Here is a 9,892-nt window from a genome sequence, read left to right as displayed (position 1 = left end):
CCCAGGTGGGTGGCAGAAGCCTAATGACTTGAGACCTCACTTGCTGTCTCCCAGAGCGTTAACAGAAAAGTGGAATCTGAGAAGAGCCAGGACTCAAACCCAGGCACGCTGATGGGGGCTGTGAGCATCCCAAGTAGTGTTTTAGCTACTGTGCCAATCAGCCACCCTAGACTTTTAGTTTTGACTTATATGTATCTTTGAAATTAAAGCGTATTTGCTATAGAGAGCATATTGTTAGATCAAGTCTTTAAATTTCTACATTTTAATTAGACTATTTAGTCTCTTTGCATTTAAGGTAATTACAGATGGAATAAATATTTATATCTGTAAATTTGTTTTTATGTATGTTTTTTCTTTCTCTATTCTTCAATTACTGTTTTTGAGGTCCCCTGGAACCTCTGGATGCCAAATTATTGGACTACTGCTTTTTGTTTAACTAGTACTCTATTGAGAGACATTTTTGTTGCTCTTCCTGTATAGCTAGAAGAAAATGCTATATCCTTATATGTGAATTCACATACTTGTGAAAGTATTTGCTTGGCAGATTTTCTTAGAAGAGGCAATGCTGCATCAAAGGTTGTCCACGTTTAAAATTTTAGTAAATTTTGCCTGAGCATTTCCCAAAAGATTTGTATCCATTTACACCCACAGAAACATTGACGTTAAAATTTATTGTGGGCCAGCGCTGTGGCACAGCAGGTTAACACACTGGCCTGAAGCACTGGCATCCCATATGGGCGCCAGTTCGAGACCTGGCTGCTCCACTTCCAATCCAGCTCTCTGCTGTGGCCTGGGAAAGCAGTAGAAGATGGCCCAAGTCCTTGGGCCCCTGCACCCGCATGGGAGACCTGGAAGAAGCTCCTGGCTCCTGGCTTCAGATCAGCACAGTTCCAGCCATTGCAGCCAATTGGGGAGTGAACCATCGGATGGAAGACCTCTCTTTCTCTCTCTCTCTCTTTCTCTCTCTCTCTCTGCCTCTCCTCTCTCTCTGTAACTCTGACTTTCAAATAAATGTATCTTTAAAAAAAACTTATTGTGATTCATACTAGAGGAGGAGAAGGTTAAATCAAGAGATGGTACATATATGAACATTACTCCAAGTCTAAGTGCACTAGAGAAGTAGAGTAACACATTGGAGCAAACAGTTCTACTAATTGTTAATGTCTACTAACCTTCCAAGCCTGAGTTATTCTTAGGCAGTGCTTATTCATTTCTAGGGGAAACCTTCTGAAGAAGACACCAAAATGATGTCTCGAGAATGGCAGGGGTCAGATGCAGGAAAGAACAGGAGTCTAGTTGCCTTTGGGCACCATGTTCAAGGGCAGTATCCTCCACATTTCCAATGCATTTGTAACAGAGATAAATTTCTTGAGGAACCTGGCTAAAAGTGTTCAGAGGTATGGATAGATGCAGTTCCAGGGATGTCATATTTCTTGCTACCTATCAAAGGCAGAAGAAGTTTCTGCCTGAGGGTTGGGAATAGAAAATTGACTACCAAAGATCCTTCAAGAAAGCCATACTTAAGGAATTGAAAGCATACAAGACCAGGCAGGTATTAATAACCAATGAAGTGGGCCATGTGGAAAAAGGCTAGGAGCTATGCCAATATGAAGAGAGAGACATCTCTACTTTAGTCAATGAGGGCCTGATGTTGTCAGATATGCTGCAAATTCAGAATTAATTAGAAATGTTCTGATTTTCAGATGTTGGCAATGGATTTAAAATACCTTAAAACACTAGAAAAATCAGCAAAAAATATTTCTGCAGGCTATCTCTTTCTTTTTAGATCTCCATGTTTCTACTTTTGCTATGGATGATAGCAGTGTGTATACTAGGTAGAAGTTGGGTTCCCCTAAGTCTCATCATAAATGCTACTTTTAGAATTACAATGTCTACCACCCAATATCATCCAGTGAAAACCAAAAATGCCTGAAGAAGAGGAGTGAAAAGAGGCAACCAAAATCACTGGGGCAGTAATGACAACCCTCAGATGGGCGTTTGTAGTAGAAGATAAAAATCACCCATGGACAGACACTGCCTGAGAAGCGAGTTTGGTGGTGTGCAGCTCTGGGTTGGTTTAGTGGCTCAATATCAGTTCTCTCACCTTCCTTTTGTGCCGTTTTTATTATTTGTCTTTTCCCCGTGGGTTAAAGACAGCTATTAAATGAAGGGGGGGTTCCAAATGGTTTATGGAAAACAGAATTGAACGACAATGTGTTTTCCATAAACTTTGAGAAGTCCCTTGAACTTACCTTCACACATTCATCTGGTCTTAAGGAGTCATCCAGCTACTGCCACAGGGGTAGGTTGGAGCATGTCTCTGAACGAGGAGTCCCATCAGAGCTACCTCTATGGTTTCCAAAACAGACAGATAAGGTAAGATGAGCCATAGGGGAAACCTTTGGCTTGGTTCATCTCTGCTGTCAGTTCAGTGCTGTCTGGCATTTGGAAATCAGATTCTATCATTCCTTCCACCATTTTGTCATTGATTGGTTCATCAAAAAGTATTTGAGTAGCTACTCTAAGCTAAGGAGCTGGTTTTAGTGTAGATATCAAGGTTAAAGAAAGGCTCTCAAGGTCATAGTTTTAAAGGGAAGATATTGGGTGATTGGGAAAGCTTTGTAGGGACTGTAAAAATGTTATGGGGGTGGAAATACAAAAATATACACGTGGGGGCCTAAATCCACATCAGAAAGATAGAAGACACAGCCAAATGAACTCATATTAGTAGAAGGGCATTCGGTGGAAATTGGGACCAGGATTTAAAGACCAAAGAGAAACTACCAAAAGATTTTTTAGTATGACCTCTCAAAGAAGGGGGTAATGGCAGACCATGGGGTCAGAAATTCAAATCAACCTGTCTTGTGGTTCCAGGGCAGGGAGGCTGAAAAGAATAATCTCAGAACAGTATGGAAAGGTGCCACTAAAATGTCTCCTAAAGGAATTCCTGCAGGGGTTGGAGCTGGGGTGTAGTGGGTTAAGTGGCTACCTTGCAAGTGGGATGCAATACTGGCATCGCATAGGGTGCTGGTCCAAGTCCAGCTGCTCTACTTCCCAATCCAGCTCCATGCTGATGCACCTAGAAAAGCAATGGAAGATGGCCCAAGTACTTGGGCCCTTGCATCCACGTGGGAGACCCAGAAGAAGCTCCTGGCTCCTGGATTTGTTCTGGTCCAGTCCTGGTCATTGTGGCCATTTGGAGAGTGAACCAGCAGATGGAAGAGCGCTCTCTCTCTCTCTCTCTCTCTCTCTCTCTCTTCTCTTTCTCTAACTCCCTCTCTGTAACCCTGTCCTTCAAATAAAATAAATAAATCTTTTTTTAAAAAAAAAGATGAAATTGGTGTAATTGTCCTACATCCTCAAAGAAGATCATAAAATTCTAGATTCTTGTAGAGGTGAGAGGTGGACAGCAGGAGCTGAAAAGTTGTGATCTGTTGGATATTAAACAATTCGTATTTGGTCCAGAAATTGGAAATCACTGGGGTACGATAATTGTCTTCCAACTTTGGAATTGACAAAGTAGTACCTTGGATATAGAATCCAAACAGAAAAATGAAAGCAAAACTATGGAAAGTGACAATCCATGAAAGAAAGAGCCTGTCTTATATAAGCAAAAATGAGAAGGCTAGGATGAGAGAAGAGGTTATAATTTCAGTAACCAAATCTGTGAGTCTCAGAGCCAGAAACCACTGAGCTTGTCTTAAAGATTGTGGCTGCTCCTCAATCTTCATAGGCGTGGGGATGCACATCTTACTCATATGCACTAATGAACTTATTAAGAGTCTGTATTTATAGATTAGGCATTAACCTCTACACACAGAGTCATATCTTCCACACAAATACATCTAGGCATTGTTTTTTGGCATGCAACATTTGAAAAAAATTATTACTCTAATCCATTTCTCTCCTTGGTTTTAGCATTTGTGAACCAGATATAATGGAAATTTTCTATAGGGTTAACTCAATGAGGCCCCGTGGCAAGCCTTCCAAAATCCATTTTTTCAGGGGCCTCTGAAAGGAAAGAAAAGAAACGGTGTTTTCATTCTTCCTTGCTTTATGACTGCTTAGCTCTTTCTGGTCCGCTATTGCTTTGAGAAGAATATGACATAGAAATTTTTTTTTATTTTTTTTTTATTTTTTGACAGGACAGTGAGAGAGAGAGACAGAGAGAAAGGTCTTCCTTTGCCGTTGGTTCACCCTCCAATGGCCGCCGCGGCCGGCGTGCTGCGGCCGGCGCACCGCGCTGATCCGAAGGCAGGAGCCAGATGCTTCTCCTTGTCTCCCATGGGGTGCAGGGCCCAAGCACCTGGGCCATCCTCCACTGCACTCCCGGGCCACAGCAGAGAGCTGGCCTGGAAGAGGGGCAACCGGGACAGAATCCGGCACCCCAACCGGGACTAGAACCCGGTGTGCCGGCACCGCTAGGTGGAGGATTAGCCTAGTGAGCTGCGGCGCCGGCCCAGAAATGTTTTAAGTCCTTAAAAGTTTGACTGTAACAGAGCCTTTCCAAACAAAAGGTACAAAAAAGACACTGTATTAAGATATTCAAACTGAAGAGATTTGTGGAGGGGGAGAGGAATTGCGAATTTCAGACCCTATGTATTGTTTCAAGGATTTTTTTTTTTGGCACAAAATAATAAAAGGGACTCCATTCACAATGCTTCTTTTCTCCTTCCCAAAGGAATCAGTATTAAGTAGTGAATGGACACTTCCTAGGCAGGAAACATACATAAGTGAACTAATAAGACATTTCGATGCTCAGGGACCACAACCAACCCAATCAACCCACATGCCATGCATCCACCCACCTGCCAGACTAGGAGCAAAGAGCCAGTAGGGCCCACTGATTTGTTTCCATTGGCTGTCACTATGATCTGGTCTAGCACTGATACAAACCCACTACCATCATGTTGCCACTTGGCTCCCAGACTTTTTCATCAGCATTGATTTGAACTTCTCATTTGATACCCCTGAATTGCTTCAGCTAGGCTATTTCCTTTTTTTATTTGACAGGTAGAGTTGTAGACAGCGAGAGAGAGAGAGACAGAGGGAAAGGTCTTCCTTCCATTGGTTCACTCCCCAAATGGCCGCTACAACTGGTGCTGCACTGATCCAAAGCCAGGAGCCAGGTGCTTCCTCCTGGTCTCCCATGTGGGTGCAGGGCCCAAGCACCTGGGCCATCCTCCACTGCCCTCCCGGGCTACAGCAGAGAGCTGGACTGGAAGAGGAGCAACCAGGACTAGAACCCGGTGCCCACATGGGATGCCAGCTCCACAGGCGGAGGACTAACCGAGTGAACCATGGCACCGGCCCCCAGCTAGGCTATTTCAATTCTAGCTTGATTCCTCCAGAAACCAGTTTCCAACATTTGCTACCCCCATAGCACTGATCTTGAAGGAGCCTGGAGTGCGGCTCAGACACCCAGTTGCTCAGAACCTCAGGAACTGAGCCTACCCAGTAAATTTGGCAGGTATGAAAAGTGTTGGGCCTATCCACCATCCCATTCAAATTCTAGCAGAAAGGATCAGTTGTAAAGTGGAAAAGTATTTAAGAGTGGGCAAAATTCCATCTTTAAGTTGCTCCTGCTAGAGCCCAGGGCTACTCCATCTATCAGTAGCAAACTGTGGTCTGGGTCACTTGATCTTGGCAAGCTAAGAGGAGTCAGACCTTAGCTGTTCATGCTAATGTGTCCATTGGTTGTTACTATAGAGTGTAGACAGGTGGGCCTTCTCACCCTTCTTTATCTTCTCATCATCAATCATCCTATCAAAGGAACAATCAAAGGAACTGGGTTTCACCATGATGGAAACAAAAAGCCCACTTTTTCTGAGAAGGGCTTTTATGTGTTTACAGGCAATCTGTTTTACATGTATTACTGATGGTGAGTTTTAGGGACCAAAAAAAAAAAAAGGCAATAGTGTTGATGGCAGTTACTTTTTCTTTACTTGATTTTAATATATGAACGAAATATATATGCTTTAAGGAGGTAAGAAATTGAAATAATGCTGTTGAGTGCAGATTTTCCTGCTATGGTAACTGTAAAAATCTACGACTAATAAATGTTTAAACATTTTAGTGATGTATTGGGATTGAATTTCAGTACTATGACTAAAACTAAAAAAAATGATAAGAATATAGTTTTCAAATTTTTATATGTCAATATATAAGGTTTAGTGTACAGGATGTATTAAAGTTTTCTGACTTTAACTGGTGGTTGAACACAAAGATTAAGAAATGACACATCCAGATGGCTGAGAGCTTGGGCAAGGGGCAAAGGCACAATGGATAATCTCTTACAAGTATAGTCAGCAGGAAGGTGCACCTCAAAGGAACACCATGGAGAGTTTCTCAGGCATGGAAAGCCAAGACACTGTGGCAAAAAAACGTCCTAAATGAAAGATCTCTGCGAGTGAGATCCCAGCGGAAAGAACGGGCCATCAAAGAAGGTAGTAACTTTCTCTGAAGGGAGGAGAGAACTTCCACTTTGACCATGGCCTTGCCTAAATAAGGTCGGAGTTTGTGAACTCAAGAGGCTTCCATAGCCTTGGCAACCCAAGACAAGAGCCTGGGGTGATGACTGACGTCATAAACAAGAGTGTCAATTGTTAAATCAACAACAGGAGTCACTGTGCACTAACTTCCCATGTAGAATCTCTGTCCTTAATGTGCTGTACTATGTGAATTAACGGTATAACTAGTACTCAAACAGTACTTTACACTTTGTGTGTCTGTGTGGGTGCAAACTGTTGAAATCTTCACTTAGCATATACTAAATTGATCTTCTGTATATAAAGATGATTGAAAATGAATCTTGATGAGGAATGGGATAGGAGAGGGAGTGGGAGATGGGATGGTTGAGGGTGGGAGGGAGGTTATGGGGGTGGGGAATAGCCACTATAATCCAAAAATTTTACTTTTGAAATTTGTATTTATTAAATAAAAGCTTTATAAAAAAAGAGAGAGGGGGAACACCATGGTAGGTAAGGTGAACAGGATAAGGAGAAGAGAAACTTTGAGGCCCCAGGATTGCTTCACTACTGCCAATAGGTCATAGACTGATAATCTTCTGTCAATATGGTTGGCATGTGGAGGTGGGGATTAAAGCCATGGTAATTCTTAATGTAATAGGTTGGGGGCCTATTATGCCTCCCCTGTGGCACTGGCATCCCTATGGGAGCCGGTTCATGTCCCAGCTGTTCCACATCTGATCCAGGTCCTTGCTAATGTGCTTGGGAAAGCAGTGGAGGATGGCCCAAGTGCTTGGGCCCCTGCATCCACATGAGAAACCTGAATGAAGCTCCTGGCCCCTGGCTTTGTATCAACCCAGCTCAAGCCATTGTGGTCATTTAGGGAGTGAATGAGCTGATGGATGATCGATCTCTCTCTCTCTCCCTCCCTCCCTCTCTCTGTCTCTCCCCCTCTCTCTGTAACTCTACCTTTCAAAAAAATAAATAAATCATTTAAAAATAATAATGTGATTGGTGGAGTAAAATAGTACCACCCAAAGGAAAAAGTGACAAAATAATATATCTGATTAAGTCAACACCAATTAAATTTCATAAACCTCTAACTTAGCAATAGTCATATATGGAATCAGCATGTGAAGGCACTTCGATAAGTTTATGGAAATGGAATGAAAAGAAAAGTTCATTTTGATGCAAATATTTTTTCAAAATTGATAAAAATTATAAACTTACATGCCCAAGAATCCCAATGAGCTCACTTATGATAAATACCAATGAGACAACACAAAGACACATAATAACATTCATAGCAGCCAGAGAAGAAGCATATATCAAAGATAAGAATGACTGCAGATTTCTTAGCAGAAAAGAATGCAAGCCAGAAGGGAACTTATCTTTAAAGTTCCAAATATCACTCAAAAATATGTTCTTCCACACAAAGGCAAGATGAAGACAATTTCCTAATAAACAAAAGCTAAAGAGATTTCATGCCAGTAGAACTATAATGCAAGAAATATTAAGGGAAATTCTTTAGCCTAAAGGAAAACTATAACAAATAGAAATTAGAATATAAATAAAGGAATGAAGAGTTCCAGAATGGTAAACATGTGGGCAACTATGTTAAATTTTTTTGCTAATTTTTAATTCCTTGAAAAGATAATTAACTTTATGTGGCCAGCAATGTGGCATAGCGGGTAAAGCTGCCTCCTGCAATGCTGGCATCCCATATGGGCTCCAGTTCATGTCCTGGGTGCTCCACTTCTGAATCACCTAATGGCCTGGGGAAAGCAGCTCAAGATGGCCTGAGTGCTTGGCTCCCTGCTACACACATGGCATACCTGGAAGAAGCCCCTGGCTCCTGGCTTCAGCATGGCCCAGACCTGGTTGCTGTGTCCATCTGGGGAGTGAACCAACAGATGAAAGATTCTCTCTCCTTCTCCCTCTCCCTCTCCCTCTCCCTCTCCCTCTCCCTCTCCCTCTCCCTCTCCTTCTCCCTCTCTCCCTCTCCTTCTCCCTCTCTCCCTCTCTCCCTCTCTCCCTCTCTCCCTCTCTCCCTCTCTCCCTCTCCCTCTCTCTGTAGCTCTGGCTTTCAAACAAATACAAATATTTTTAAAAAGATAATTACCTTTAAAGCAAATGTAATAATGTAATAATGTGTTGTGTGGTGTATTAATATATAGGTGTAGGGGTGGGCCTTTGGCACGACAGTTAAGATATCCCTTAGGATGCCCATATCCCATATTGGAGTTGGTTCAAGTCCCATCTCTGCTTTTGATCCAGCTTCCTGCTAATATACACCCTGGGAATCAGTAGACAATGGCTCAAGTGCTTGGGTCTTGCCATACACATGGGAGACCTGGATGGAGCACCTGGATCCTGGCTTTGGCCTTGCTTAACCCTGACTTCTGCATGCATTTGAGAAGATAAAGGAAGTTATATCTTTCTGTCTCTGTCTCTAAAATAAATGAAACGTGTGTGTGTGTGTGTGGAGAGAGTGAAAGATAAATGTAAAGTTTTAAAGTTTTTGTCAAAATAGTGTGAGGGGGAGAAAGGGGAAATGGAGTTATATTGCTCTAACATTCTTGTACGTGAATCGGTATATCATTATTTAAAGAAAAACTCAATAAGTTAAAGATTCATATGGTAAACCTGGACAATCACTCTGATGAAACAAAGAAGTATATGTAGTAAACCTGTCTGGAATTCGTGAATACAGTGTTGGGAAACAACATGGATTAGGACTGGGGAGTCCTCGCTATTCTTATAAAGTTATGATGGATGCTTCCATCCAGTGACTAGAGTCTTCCTTAACATCTTTCAGAACCTTCCGATGGATTAGTCATGCAATCTTCCTTCTTGCCAGTACTGAGCCCTTAATACCAAGCCTTTGATGCAGAATTGCACTAAAAGATCCATCATCACTAGGAGTGAGAAGAAAAAATAAGCTAAAGAGATTTTTTAAACACCTCTCCAATATTTATTTCCTCAGCCTGGACTTTTCTGAAACTATAGACCAGTGGAGATACAATGAACCACCCAATATCTCCAACTTGTCCCTCATGCTCCCCCAAACTCAAGCCACACACATGGTTTCATTTTCAGGTGATGAAAATGTTCTAAAAGTGACTGTGGTGGTGGTGACAACATTCTACGAATGCCCTAAAAGCCATTGAATAAAACAACTTAAATTGGTGAATTGTATTCTAGATGTATGGCTTCTTTCACTTGGTATCACTTAGTATGTTTTCAAGGGTTAGTCATGTTGTAGCATCTATCAAGATTTTCTCCTTTTTATAGCCATATAATATTCCACTGTGTAGATATACCACATTTTATTTACTATTTTTTAATAGTTGATGGACATTTCATTTTTTCTACATTTTGGTTATATGAATAGTACTTAGAATAAAATCCAGACTTCTTACTCT

The sequence above is a fragment of the Oryctolagus cuniculus genome, chromosome X (assembly GCF_051225735.1).
Source record: "Oryctolagus cuniculus isolate XC-2025 breed Fujian yellow rabbit chromosome X, ASM5122573v1, whole genome shotgun sequence".
Classification (NCBI taxonomy): Eukaryota; Metazoa; Chordata; class Mammalia; order Lagomorpha; family Leporidae; genus Oryctolagus; species Oryctolagus cuniculus.
The sequence above is the reverse complement of the archived record's forward strand: the minus strand, read 5'-3'. Positions refer to the sequence as shown.